The sequence below is a fragment of the Mustela erminea genome, chromosome 21 (assembly GCF_009829155.1).
Source record: "Mustela erminea isolate mMusErm1 chromosome 21, mMusErm1.Pri, whole genome shotgun sequence".
Taxonomy (NCBI): Eukaryota; Metazoa; Chordata; class Mammalia; order Carnivora; family Mustelidae; genus Mustela; species Mustela erminea.
Window position 1 is genome coordinate 24313522 of NC_045634.1, and position 15571 is coordinate 24329092.

The 15571-nt window shown below is 37.6% G+C and overlaps 1 long non-coding RNA gene across 1 annotated transcript; it reads right to left on the minus strand.

The window, feature by feature from the left end:
• Positions 1-7797: 7797 nt before the first annotated feature.
• LOC116581984 lies at positions 7798-12699 on the minus strand. Its single transcript, XR_004282333.1, has 3 exons — positions 12493-12699; positions 12237-12398; positions 7798-7811 (listed from the first exon to the last, which is right to left on the minus strand). It is a non-coding gene; the product is annotated as an uncharacterized LOC116581984 (long non-coding RNA).
• Positions 12700-15571: the final 2872 nt, after the last annotated feature.

Here is a 15571-nt window from a genome sequence, read left to right on the forward strand (position 1 = left end):
CAAATCTCAGAATATAAATGAAGCTGCATTATTCCCAGGGGAGCCAAGATATATAGAATTCTAGAAGCCAAAGTCCTTTAAATTTACTAAATTTTTATTGATTTTACTAAAATCAATATATTTTATAGTTTCTTCCTTCAACTTGAGTGAGCACTTGTTAATGAAAATTGAGTAAGATAGTATATGCAAAGAGCCTGAAAGAATGGTTTGAGAAAAAACAGCAAATTTCAGAGTCTGGCAGTTATAAGCCAAAAGTAATCAGTAACTTATTATTTACAAATTTATGGAACTAAAGACCCTCTGTCCTTCTCTGCCTGCTCCTAGTAATAATTCTTAATAAATTAGACATTGTTTTTAAGTGACAATTGCAGCCTTTTTAATGCTAGGCAAAGAATTTTTTGATGATTGAAGATAATGTATAATCACTAGGAAATCTATTCACTTTATCTTAAGATTTGTAAAGGAAGGTTTAATGATGGTTTTCATAATCATCAGCATCTATAAAACTAGACTATTGAAGGCTATATGAGACACTGTCTACAATTTTCCATATAAATTAATTTAGACATGAAGATAGCATCATTGCAATTTCTGACAACATATATGGAGAGCTGAAATTATGGGGAAAACGGACTATGTGAAAAGACAAGCTAATATTAGACAAAATAATTATACTATTGCCAGATTCTACAAGGTCCAAATAGAGAACTAATTATTGAGGAATATTTAAATTTGGGTCAGCACCAAATAGCCAATTGCCAGGGAGCTGCTGGGAATTTAAGAGTCTATATCATGCACAGGTTTTATGTCACATGGTTCTTACGAATTTTTGCAATAAATTAGACTTAGTCAGTCTTCCCTGTGTCAACAAGAAACCAAAGTAAGGCTATACCTTTTCATCAGTAAAACTTCTCATGGGTTTGTAATGTGATTAATGTACTATGGACCCACTTAAAGAGTTAAGTTTGCCTCAAGCACTAGGTAAACAGGCATTTTAAATTGTGCTCACTGGTCTCCCTTCATAGCCTCCTTTTGGAAAGGACATGATCCTACTCTGTATCATCAGAAATTCTAGCAGGCATTTCTTGCTCTTCTTTTGGTTTCTGAACTATTTCTCTAGCATAAAGGTACAGTTCCTCTTACCAATGTCATATCCATTTCTGCTCATTGACTTCAGCTGTTTTAAATTAAGCTCATCCAGACAACAAATTCAGCAAGAACTTTGACAAGGGAGGAAATCACACTATGTCCTTTCCACTACTCTAACACATACTGAATAAAATTAAACTTGAACTTCCCTTCTGAAAAAGGAAATCAGCATCTGACACATGGAGCTTCTGGTTTAACATAAAGTTACTTATTTAGTAATTTTTCAAGGTAGTTGCAAAGTGGTGATAGCTTTCAGTCTCTTATAAATCTGTGAAGTCCTTTAGAATGAATGGGGGTCACTCTCCTTTATCGACAGTCTCATGATACGGCTAAGGGCTCTTCAAACTCTATGCCTTGAATTTAATATTCATGTATTAAGATAAAAAATAAAATTCTAGACCCAACTTCATTTTCATTCTACCCTTTAAACATCTTAATTAAATTTGATAAGCTGCTGTCCCCTAGGCATCCAAGGAATGGTGTCATAAATGACAGACAAAACCAATCACACTTAACACTTAAGAAATTTCAAAGTATCAACAGCAACTAATAACTTACTGTAATCAAATTGAACTGGTCTTTGGTGAGAACTAATGCTCATGTAATTGATCCCCATTTTATAATGCAAAATTTGAATCAACAGGGAAAATTAAAAAGCAAGCTCAGAGTTGGAAAGGCTGGGCAATTGTTTTTGACCACACTTCTTGATTCCCACCTAAGAGGAAGCTTAATCTGTTTCATGAGATGGTTTATAATAAGAATATGGGAACTGGTCCTTGAAAAGTGAGAAGTAAAAGTGGAAGAAAGGTGGGGCAAGGAAAAGTTTCCTGTGATAAAGATATGGAGCTAAGAGACAGAAACCTAACAAAGTTTAGAAGGCTCCAATACAGAGTTTATGGCCAATATAAAATACTAGTCTTATTCTTTACTTTATCTAGAAATAAGCCCATATAAGAGTTGAGTATACACTTTAACTTCATCAAAAGAAATTTTTTGCCTGATATGTTGTGTGATATCAGCAAAATGGTGTGATATCAACAAAGGTTATGATATCCGCAAAATGCCAATCTAGAAAGCTTCAATCCCTTATTTCATGAAAATATCAAAAAACAAGAAACTAATTTAATTAATGTTATAGTAGCTGTGAAAAAACAGCCAAAGATTTACAGTAACCAAGTGAATTCCCTGTCAATAAAAATGTACCTTAAAAATGATAGGAAATTTCATGGAAATTTTACTCACCATTTCCTTACTCCCTCATAGCTCAGCACAGTCTTCATCTAGAAGGGGCAGCAACCGAATTCCCAGCTGCAGATCAAACCTACTGGCAATGTTATACCCATTTTGGGGGCTTCCTAAAGGACTAGTTTTCTCATCTAACTCAAATCTCAGTCTAGGGGAAAAGCAGGAGTCAGTGTTTGTGAAAGCTTCAGAAAGATTGTATATACAGAGCACCTGAGGCAAAAGATGACATGTGGGGACATACAATAGACCAGGTAGGTCCCTCAGGAGAAGCTGGAATGAGACTCTTTGGGATTTTAAGACATTCAAAAATAGCCATGTTTATGGAGGAATTGAGAGAGCCACACATAAGCCAAAGCAAAAGGTATTCTCAGAAAAGGCCTGAGTGGGCTTTGAGCTGTTATCTCGGGCATATCCCTAAGCTCAGAACACATAGACCGAATTGGTGAAGCACTGCCCCATACAGAGCTGGTTTCCAAGGACTGGGAGAGGTTGCTATTTTTTTCAAATGCCTGATTTTCAAATAAAAGTCATAAGGCATACAGAGAAACAAGAAAACACGGCCCATTCAAAGAAACAATATAAATCTCCAGACATTCTCCTTGAGGAAACACAGACATTGGATTTACTAAGCAAAGACTTTAAACCAGCTTTCTTAAATATGCTCAAAGAGCTAAAGGAATGGGAGGAGAGGAAGATAGGGGCCCAGTGGGAGGACCGTAGGCTCATCTCACCTCACAAACACAACTAGATAACGACCATATCGTCCTAAATACATCAGAAGTCTACCTGAAGATTGACAGAATAAACTCCGCAACTAAAGGGAGAGAAGAGCCATGCTGGTGAAGGTAGGAAGTGCAGGGATGTGGTTTAGGAGAGAAATGGATCAGTGATCAGTGATCAATTCCCCACACGTCAGCATAAACACAGAACCACATGACAGAAGCAGCTCGGTGCCAACACTTGTTGCCTAACTTGGTTTCACCAAATCCCAAATCTCCATGTTCTTCTGGAACTGCCCTTCTCAGTCAAGCTTGTCTCATTCCCAGTGTGGTAGTCCCGTCCCCTAGAAGATTAGCACAAACCCTTACCTACACCACCTCTCCCAGCTGGAGTTCTGTAGGGCCTCAGTTCTGGTGGAGTTAGTGTTAGGTCTCATTTCACAAGCAAGCCAGAGTATACCTTGTTAAAACTGGCCACATTTAGGCCAAGGAGCAAATGCCCACTGTGGGCAAAGAGAACTTTTGCAGATGATTGCTCTGAAGGATAGAAGAGCCAGACACAATAGCATAGTTCACACACACAGTGGAGATGCTCCCTGAAGAGCTAGGCCCTGGGAACTACATGACTTCTTCATTAGGCCATTACTTTCAGGATCAGGAGACATAACTAGCTTTTCTAACAGAATAAGGCAGAGACTTAGACAAATGCCAAAACGGAGAAATTTACCCCAAATGAAAGAACAAAAATAAGGCCACAGCCAGAGATCTAAAAGAGACAGATAGAAGTAACATGCCTGAAGGAAATTTAAAGAACCAATCATGGGCACCTGAGTGGCTGAGTCGATTAAGCATCTGTGTTTAGTTCAGGTCATGATCCCAGGGTCCTGGGGATTAAGTCCTGCATCAGGTTCTCTGCTCAGTGGGGAGTCTGCTTCTCCCTCTCCCTCTGCTGCTCTCTCCCTGTCAAATAAATAAATAAAATCTTAACAAAAAATAAAGCAACAGTTGTAAGGATACACACTGGGCTTGAGAAAAGAGTAGAAGACATCTTTTACCACAGAGATAAAAGAGTTAAAAAAGAATCAGTCATAAATGAAGAAAGCAGTAGATGAGATTGGAAACAGGTCAATATAATGAACAACAGGCTGGAAGAAGCAGAGGAATGAATTAGTGATATAGAGGACAAAATAATGGAAAGTAATGAAGCTGAACAAAAGAGAGAAAGAATAAGGAACACGAAAATAAACTTAGGGAACTCAGTGATTCCATCAAATGTAATAATAATTGTATTATAGGACTCTCAGAAGAAAAAGAGAGGAAAGGGGGCAGAAAATTTATTTCACAGACAGAAAACTTCTTGGGAAAGGAAACTCTTGGGAAGGAAACATACATCTAGAGGATTCCCATCAAAATCAACAAAAGCAGGACAACAACAAGACATATTGTAATTAAACTTGCAAAATATTGTGGTAAAGAAAAAAATATTAAAAGTAGTAATACAAAAGAAGACAGTAACATACAAGGGGAAAAACCATAAGGCTAGCTGGAGATTTCCTACCAGAAACATGGCAAGTCAGAAGAAAGCAGCATGACATACTCAAAGTGCTGACTGGGAAAAACCTGCAGCCAAGAACAATCTACCCAGCAAGGCTCTTATTCAGAGTAGAAGGAAAAGTAAAGAGTTTTCCAGAGGAACAAAAACTAAAGGAGTTCATGACCACTAAACCAGCCCTGCAAGAAAATTAAATATTAAAGGGAACTCATTGAGTGCTAAGGAGAGACCAAAAATGACGAAGACAAAGAATCAGAGAAAAGCTCCAGAAACAACTACAAAACAAGTAATACAATGGCAATAAATAACCTATCAATAATTACTACAAATGTAAATAGACCAAACACTCTAATCAAAAGACATAGGGTGCCAGAATGGATAAAAACAAACAAACAAACAAACACCCCCCCCCCAAAGGACCTATCTATATGCTGCCTACAAGAGGCTCATTTTAGACCTAAAGACACCTGCAGATGGAAAGTGAGGGGACAGAGAAATATTTATCATATAAATGGATGCCCAAAGAAAGCTGAAGCAGCAATATTTATATCAGACAAACTAAACTTTAAAACAAAGATTATAAAAAGAGTCAAAGAAGGACATTATATAATCATAAAAAGGACAATCCAACAAAAACATATAACAATTGTAAATACTTATGCACCCAACTTGGGAGGACCTAAACATATAAAACAATTAATAACAAACATGAAGGAGCTAATTCAAAATAACAGAATAGTAGTAGGTGTCTTTAACGCCCTACCTATACCAATGGACAGATCATCCAAACAGGAAATCAACAAGGAAACAATGGCTTTGAATGACACACAGGACTTGAGGGACTTAACGGATACATTCAGAATGCCCCATTCTAAAACAGCAGAATACACATTTTTTTCAAGTGTACATGGAACATTCTCTAGAATCAATCACATATTAGGTCACAAAACAGGCCTCAACAATTACAAAAAGACCGAAGTCATACCATGCAACTTTTCTGACCACAACACTATGAAACTAGAAGTCAGCCACAAGAAAAACATCAGAAAGAGCACAAATACATGAAGACTAAACAGCATGCTACTAAACAATGAATGAGTCAACCAAGAAATCAAAGAAGAAATTTAAAAATTCATGGAAACAAATGAAAATGAAAACAACAGACCAAACCCTTTGGGATGATACAAAAGTGGTCCTTAGAGGGAAGTATATAGCAATACAGGCTTACCTCATGAAGCAAGAAAAATCTCAAATAAACAACCTAACCATACACCTAAAGGAGCTGGAAAAAGAGCAACAAATGCAGCCCCAAACCAGCAGAACGAATGAAATAATAAAGAAGACAGCAGAAAAATAACATAGAAGCTAAAAACAAACAAACAAATAATAGATCAGATTCATGAAACCAGTCACTGCTTCTTTGGAAAAATAAACAAATAGAAACTTAACAAAATGATAAACCTGTAGCTAGATTTATCAAAAAGAAAAGGACCCAAATAAACAACATCATAAATGAGAGAGAAGCAACAGACAATACCACAGAAATGCAAACATTCATAAGAGATTATGAAAAACTATATGCCAACAAGTTGGACAACCTGGAAGAAATGGACTAATTCCTAAACACAGATAAACTACCAAAACTGAATCAGGAAGAAATAGAAAACTTGAACAGACCAATAACCAGCAAAGAAATTGACAGGGTGCCTGGGTGGCTCAGTTGGTTAAGCTTCTGCCTTCAGCTCCGGTCATGATCTTAGGGTCCTGGGATCGAGCCCCACATCAGGCCCCCTGCTTCTCCCTTCCTCACTCTCCCTGCTTGTATTCCCTCTCTCCCTGTCTCTGTCCCTGTCAAATAAATCAATAATAAAATCTTAAAAAAAAAAAACCAGCCAAGAAATTGAATCAATAATCAAGAAACTCCCAAAAACATAAGTCCAGGACCCGATGTCTTCACAGGTCAATTCTATCAAACATTTATTTTATTTCATTTTTAAAGATTTTATTTATTTGACAGGCAGAGATCACAAGTAGGCAGAGAGGCAGGCAGAAAGAGAGGGAGAAGCAGGCTTCCTGATAAGCAGAGAGCCCAATGCGGGACTCAATCCCAGGACCCTGGGATCATGACCTGAGCCAAAGGCAGAGGCTTTACCCCACTGAGCCACCCAGGCTCCCCAATTCTACCAAACATTTAAAGAAGTTAAATTAAAGAGTTTCTTCTCAAACTGTTCCACAAAATAGAAAAGGAAGGAAAACTTCCAAATTCATTCTATGAGGCCAGAATTATTCTGATACCAAAACCAGATAAAGCCTCCACTAAAAAAGAGAACTACAGGCCAATATCCCTGAAGAACATGGATGCAATAACTCTCAATAAAATACTAGCAAGCCAAATCCAACAATATATTTAAAAAAATCATTCACCACAATAAAGTGGAATTTCTTCCAGGGTTACAAGCATGGTTCAATATTTGTAAATCAAACAATGTGATATACCACATTAATAAAAGAAAGGATAAGAACCATATAATAATTACAATAGATGCAGAAAAAGCATTTGAGAAAGTATAATAGCCATTCATAATAAAAATCCTCAGCAAAGTAGGTTTAGAGGGAACATAATTCAACATTATAAAGTCCATATATGAAAATCCCACAGATAATATCATCCTCAATGGGAAAAACTGAGAACATTTCTTCTGTGATTAGGAACAAGATAGGGATGTCCACTCACACCAATTTTATTCAACATATACTGAAAGTCCAAGCCACAGCAATTAGACAACAAAAAGCAATAAAATGCATCCAGATGGGCAAGGAAGAAATGAAACTCACTTTTTGTAGATGACATGATACTATATACAGAAACCCTGAACAAACCCACCGAAAAACCTGCTATACTGATAAGTGATAGTATTGATAAATGAATTCAGCAAAGTTGCAGAATATTAAATCAATGTACAGAAATCTGTTACATTTCTAGAGGCACCTGGGTGGCACAGTCGGTTAAGCATCCAACTCTTCGTTTTGGCTCAAGTTGTGATCTTGGGCGTCTGGGATTGAGCCCCTCACTGGGCTCTGCACTCCCCGTAGAGTCTGCTTGGATTCTCTCTTCCTCTTCCTCTGTCCCTCTCCCTCCTCCTTCTCTAAAATAAATAAATAAAACTTTAAAAAACAAACAAACAAACAAACAAAAAAGAAATCAATTACATTTCTATACATCAACAAAGAAGCAGCAGAAAGAGAAATCAAGGAATTGATCCTATTTACAATTGCACCAAAACCCCTAAGATACCTAGGATAAAACCAACTAAAGAGGTGAAAGACATGTACTCTTAAAACTATAAAACTCTGATGAAAAAAATTGAAGAGGACACAAAGAAATGGAAAGACATTCCATGCTCATGGGTTGGAAGAAAAAAATATTGTTAAAATGTCTATACTACCCAAAGCTATCTACACATTTAACACAATCTCTATCAAAATACCAACAGCATTTTTCACAGGGCTAGAACAAAAAACTCTAAAATTTGTATAGAACTACAAAAGACCCCAAATAGCTAAATCATTCATGAAAAAGCAAAGCTGGAGACATCACATTTTGGCATTTCAAGCTGTATTACAAAGGTAGTCATCATAACAGTATAGTACTGGCCCCAAAATCTGACATATAGATCAAGAGAACAGAATAGAAAACCCAGAAATAAGCCTGCGACTGTATGATCATATAACCTTCAAAAAAGCAGGAGAGAATATTCAATGCTAAAAAGACTGTCTCTTCAAAAAATGTTGTTGGGGAAACTGGACAGCAACATGGAAAAGAATGAAACTGGACTACTTTCTTACACCATACACAAAAATGAATTCAAAATGGGTTAAAGACCTAAATGTGAGACCTAAAACGATAAAAACCCTGGCAAAGGACACAGGCAGTAACCTTTTTGATAAAAGCCATCTATGAAAAACCCACAGCAAATGTCATTCTCAATGGGAAAAAACTGAGAGCTTTTCCCCTAAGGTCAGGAATGTGGCAGGGCTGTCTACTATCACTACTGCTATTCAACATAGTACTAGAAGTCCTAGCCTCAGCAATCAGACAACAAAAAGAAATAAAAGGCATCCAAATCAGCAAAGAAGTCAAACTCTTAAACTTTGCAGATTATATGATACTTTATGTGGAAACCCCAAAAGACTCCACTCCAAAACTGCTTGAACTCACATAGGAATTCAGTAAAGTGTCAGGATATAAAATCAATGCACAGAAATCTGTTGTGTTTCTATACACCAACAAGACAGAAGGAAGAGAAATTAAAGAGTCGATCCCATTCACAATTGCACCCAAACCATAAGATACCTAGGAATAAATCTAACCAAAGAGGCAAAGAATCTGTACTCAGAGGACTATAGAATACTCATGAAATAAATTGAAGAGGACATGAAGAAATGGAAAAATGTTCCATGCTCATCGATTGGAAGAACAAATATTGTAAAAATGTCTATGCTACCTAGAGCAATCTACACATTTAAAGCAATCCCTATCAAAAGACCATCAACTTTTTTTTCAAAGAAATGGAATAAATAATCCTAAAATTTATATGGAATCAGAAAAGACCCCAAATAGCCAGAGGAATGTTGAAAAAGAAAACCAAAGCTGGTGGCATCACAATTCCAGACTTCAAGCTCTATTACAAAACTGTCATCATCAAGACACTATGGTACTGGCACAAAAAGAGACACATAGATCAATGGAGCTAAATAGAGAACCCAGAAATGGACTCTCAACTCTATGGACAACTAGTCTTCCACAAAGCAGGAAAGGATATCCAATGGAAAAGACAGTCTCTTCAATAAATGGTGTTGGGAAAATTGGACAGCCACATGCAGAAGAAAATGAAACTGGACCATTTCCTTACACCACACAGAAGAATAGACTCAAAATGGATGAAAGATCTCAATGTGAGACAGGAATCCCTCCAAATCCTTGAGGAGAACAAAGGCAGCAACCTCTTCAACTTTAGCCGCAGCAACTTCTTCCTAGAAACATCGTCAAAAGCAAGGGAAGCAAGGGCAAAAATGAACTCTTGGGACTTCATCAAGATCAAAAGCTTTTGCACAGCAAAGGAAACAGTCAACAAAACCAAAAGACAACTGACAGAATGGGAGAAGATATTTGCAAATGATATATCAGATAAAGGGCCTCATATCCAAAAATCTATAAAGAACTTAATCAAACTCAACACTGAAAGAACAACTAATCCAATCAAGAAATGGGCAGAAGACATGAACAGACCTTTCTGCAAAGAAGACATCCAAATGGCTAACAGATACATGAAAAAGTGCTCAGTATCACTCAACATTAGGGAAAAACAAATCAAAACTACAGTAAGATACCACCTCACACCAGTCAGAATGGCTAAAATTAGCAAGTCAGGTAATGACAAGTGTTGGTGAGGATGCAGAGAAAGGGGAACATTCCTTCATTGTTGGTGGGAATGCAAGCTGGTGCAGCCATTCTGGAAGAGAGTATGGAGTTCCTCAGAAAGTTGAAAATAGAGCTACCCTACCATTTAATTAAGAAAATTAAACCCAGCAATTGCATTACTGGGTATTTACCCTAAAGATTCAAACGTAATGATCTGAAGGGGCACATGCATCCCAATGTTTACAGAAGCAATGTCCGTAATAGCCAAACTATGGAAAGAGCCTAAATGTCCATCAACAGATAAATGGATAAGGAAGATGTGATACATATATACAATGGAATATTATGCAGCCATCAAAAAACCTAAAATCTTGCCATTTGCCATGGCATGTATGGAACTAGAAGGTATTACGCTAAGCGAAATAAGTCAATCAGAGAAAGACAATTATATGATCTCACTGATAGGAGGAATTTGAGAAAGAAGACAGAGGATCATAGGGGAAGGGAGGGAAAAATGAGACAAGAGGAAACCAGAGAGGGAGAAAAACTGTAAGAGACTCTTAATTTCAGGAAACAAACTGCGTTGCTATGTGGGGTGCTAGGGATAGGGTGGCTGGGTGACGGACATTGTGGTGGGTATGTGCTATGGTGAGTGCTATGAATTGTGTAAGACTGATGATCACAGACCTGTACCCCTGAAACAAATAACACATTATATGTTAATTTAAAAAAATTTTAAATAAGAAAGAAATAAGGAAATAGAGAACTTAAACAATGTTATGAACCAATTAGATCTAGCAGGCATATACAGAACACTCCACCCAACAAAAGCAGAATACATTTTTTTCAAGTGCACATGGAACACTTTCCAGGATAGACCATATGTTAGGCCACAAGATGAATCTTAATAAACTAAAAGAGACTGAAATCATACAAAATATTTTTTCTGGTCACAACTAAATGAAAAGAAATCAATAACAAAAGGGAAACTGGTAATTTCACCCATATATAGAAATTAAACAACACAGTCTTAATGCAACCAATTGGTCAAATAAGAAATCACAAAGAAAATTAGAAAATATCTTGAGACAAATGAAAATGAAAACACAACATACCAAAACATATGGCATGTAGCAAAACCAGTGTTATGCGAATTGATAGTAGTCAATACTTAGAGTAAGGAAGAAGAAAGTTCTCAAATCAAAGTCTAACTTGACATCTTAAAGAACCAGAAAAAGAAGAGAAAATTAAACTCAAATCTAGAAAAAGGAAGGCAATAATAAAGATTAGAGCAGATATAAGTGAAATATAGAATAAGAAAACAATAGAGAAAAATCAATGAAACCAAGAGTTGTGTCCTCGAAAAGATGAACAAAATTGGCAAACCTTCAGCTACAGTGATTAAGAAAAAAAAATCAGTCAAATTATTAAAATCAGAAATGAAAGTGGGGACATTACCACCACTTTCACAAAAATGAAACGAATTATAAGAGAGTTATTATAAATAATTGCACATCAACTGATGGATAACACAATGAGTAGTCAAATTCCTAGAAAAGACACAACTATCAAGACTGAATCATAAAGAAATAGAAATAAATAGACCTATAACTGGTAATAGTTATTGAATCAGTAATAAAAAACCACCCAACAAAATAAAAAGCTCTAGACCAGATGGCATTACTAGTGAATTCTACCAAATCTTAAAGAATCAAACTCTTAATCAAGCTCTTCCAAAAAAATTAATTAGGAGGGAGCTCTTCTAACTCATTTGTTGAGGCCGGCATTACTCTGATGCCAAAGCCAGAGAAAGACACTGTAAGAAAAGAAAACTACGGGCCAATATCCCTCATGAATATCAATGTAAAAGTCTTCAATAAAATATTAGCAAACTGAAGTCAACAGCATATGAAGGGGATCACACACCATGACCTAGTAGGATTTATTCTTGGAATTTAAGAATGGCTCAACATAAAAAAATTAAACAACGTCATATACCACTATACCACATATACCATTAACAGATTGAAGGAGAAAACCATAGGATCATCTCCATTGATGCAGAAAAAGGCATTATAAAAACTAAACACATTTTCATGATAAAGCACTCAGCTGTTTAATAAGATTTAAGGATTCTTTGGAGGCCTACCTGGGCGGGGCACAGTTAATTAGGGGTCCAACTCTTGGTTTCGGCTCAGGTCATGATCTCAGGTTTGTAAGACTTAGCCCTGGATTGAGGCTCAGTGCTCAGTAGAGTCTGATTGTAAGTCCCTCCATCTCCGTCTGGCCCTCTCCCTCCATCTCTTTCTCTCTAAAATAAATAAATAAAGCTTTTAAAAAAAATTCTTTTGATGACAGGAGACAACACAATGTCATGCAGATGAAGGCTAAAGTCTGTTACTTACAGCTGCAAATGAGAGAAGGCTTAGACCTCGTCACACAAAGAATTACCTCAATACAGGATACTGGATCTGTAGTTGGCAGCTTCTGTATTGCAAGCTGAGTGTCCTTAGCTAGGTTTGGCAGGTTCCTTGGGGACTGACTAATTTGAGTAATTTCAGTGGGCTCTAGAGTATAGGGGCTTTTTCTAGTGGTCTGAAACCTGCTCCCAGGGCAATTAGTATGAGTGTATAGTGGCCTAGAGAACCTGATAAGGGAAGTGAGTTGTAATTAACTCTTCAAGAAGGAGAGCTGACCAGCCCATGGCCAAGGACCTCAAAACTGGGTCAAGACAGCATTTTTTTAAAACTATGTTACAATTGACCCCTTGATGTCTTGACATCAGTTTTGAGCTAGTTTTTTTGGGTGGTGGTGGTGGTGGTGGGGAGTTATTTGAATGTCCTAAATAATAAAGGAGACTTCCAAAGATTGAGCATAGTTGCCCTAAACAACATAGAAAACATTTTATCGTAAGAGCAGAAAAGAAAAAAAGGAGAAGTGTAAGTTTTTGCAGGCCCTCCCGTAGCCCAGTTCCTCATTTATGTGGTATTAACCAGATCTGAAATTGCTGGGCTTCTAATAATATTTTGGTGGAGCTGTAAAGTGTGTTAAAAGCACGCATTATATTTTTTTGTGACAATAGTATCTTGGTGTATTTCTTGGGTCAAACTGCCAGTTCTAGCAGTTATGTTGTTGGAGGATAGAAATTAACTGTTTAATATGGTATATGTATGTAAAGGCTAATAGTATTTGTTTATAACCGGTGAGAAGGGATGGTTGTAGGGGACATGAGCAGAGGACAAAGTGGGAGATTGTGATAGAGGGCTTGAGTAGGGGAGTAAGAGAAGGTAATGGAAAGTGGGAGGTTCTCTCCCCAGGGGGCTGAAGGCTGGAATAATAATTGTCATTAATTTTTAGAATGACATAGATAGTAGCAAGCCCTCTACGATTTCCCTTTAGGCATGCAAGCGCAGGAGTTTTGGCCAAGAGCAAGGTATAGACTAGAATCATGGACTAAGCAGATAGTGAACACAGGAATCTCTAATCTCTCTATCTCTAATATCAAAGAAAGAAAAGCAATACATGTCCCATGTCATTCGTCAGTGCCTTAGGAGAGGCAGCCTGTGGGCATTACTGGGGCAGGAGTCTGAGAATCAGGGGGGAAGCTATCTCTGATGAAAAGAATAATGTCATCTTCAGTATCAAGTCTTGGGCCAGGGTGATGTTGTCTGTGATACAGGACTGGGACCTCCTTCCCAAGGGATATCACTGCGGTTGATGGGACCCAAATTGTAAGGCTTAGCTTTTGCAAAAGTTGAAGGCAATGTGGGCCCTGGGAGATGCAATATCTTCTAAGTCAAGGGGATTTCTGGGACACAGCTAGCAAACGTGAGGCCGGCATCCATGAGAGTGTTGTAATTGAACCAAAGCTCTGGAACCCGACTAGCACAACTAATGGTCTACTTTATGGTGGCAAAATCTAAAAGCTCCAGGGATCCAAGCTTTTGCCCAGATGGATGCTGAGTGAGATTTTATTGCAAATGGGATTTAAATCCTATGGCCTGATTTGAGTGCATGTGGTTAATAGGGTGTGGGATTATCAGTCATCTAAATTGTCTGTGGCTGAGATTGAAACCAGCATTAGTCTGTTAGGTTCTCTAAACCAATGACTAATACGCCCTTTGGGTCTGTCGTCAGTTCTGTTGGTGACGGGCAATCAATCAGGTCTTAGAGCTGCTGGGATTGCATTAGCCAAACTGGATGGCATGTGGACGTCAGCATTTGTCATGTGTGGTTGAAACAATGGCTTCCTTGGAGGGTTTCAGCTTCCAGATCACAGATTTTAAGAAAAACTCCAAGAGCAATGGTAATATGACTAAGAGTCAGTTGAATGTCTATTGTTGCCTGAAGTTGATTTTTTTCTTGGCATGTAGTATCACCAAGGAAGAGTTATCTAGTTTTATCATTATGGGATATGATGATTCCATTATTATCCCTGAATATAATTTTTATTTACTAAGTGGAACTTTTAAAAAAATTTTATTTTTTTATTTTTTATTTTTTTAAAGATTTTATTTATCTACCTGACAGGCAGGGATCACAGGCAGAGAGGCAGGCAGAGAGAGAGAGGAAAGGAAGCAGGCTCCCCGCTGAGCAGAGAGCGGGACATGGGGCTCGATCCCAAGACCCTGGAACCATGACCTGAGCCAAAGACAGAGGCTTTAACCCACTAGCCACCCAGGCGCCCCTAAGTGGAACTTTTGATCTCCCTTCTTGGTAGTCCATATTATTCTGGAAATGGACCTAGAAAACTAATTTTAATTTTTTGGAGAGAATCAGAATGAGAGACAGATTAATGAACTGTCCCTTAATGACCTGAATATAGGAGAAGGTTTTAGGTGGTGGAAATTTAGGCTCAGATGGGCCCCATATCATAGGCGCAGGTATCTGGCCCATGGGACAATCTGGTCTAATGCATCCCAGAAGAATATTTACCATTGTTCTGGCCCCAGCCTGTATAGGATGGGAAGGCTAGAAAATGGATAAAGATAGGGGAGACACTACTAAAGGGCCTCATGTATAAGTCTTTGTATGCATGGAGAGAGACATCTCCCCCTTTACATTAAGGACAATGGGAAAGATTATTAAAGTTGGTATGAAGTGTGAGGAAGACAAAGGGCCTTGAATTAAGACAGATTAAGACCTGGGAAAGTTATAGATCCATTTAATGGCTCATCTGTCATTTCATAACTGAAATAGAATGAGGAGCCCTTTAGGCTTCTCAATTAAACCTATTGCCAGGAGGCTAAAGTTTCTATTAAATGTCATCTATAGGAGCCTAGCGCTGTTTATTTTGAAAAGCGAAATGTGTGTCTTGGTCAATATCAGCAAGGTCTGGAATTCCAAGGAGATAAGGAGTGTCCTGGTAAAGCTTGGTATTGTGGCCTTTGCATATATAGAAACATGTATAACTTTGATTTATATTTGGGTGTTAGGAGGCAAGAGATTTCAACAATTCTTTACCCTGAAAGGCACAATGGTCCA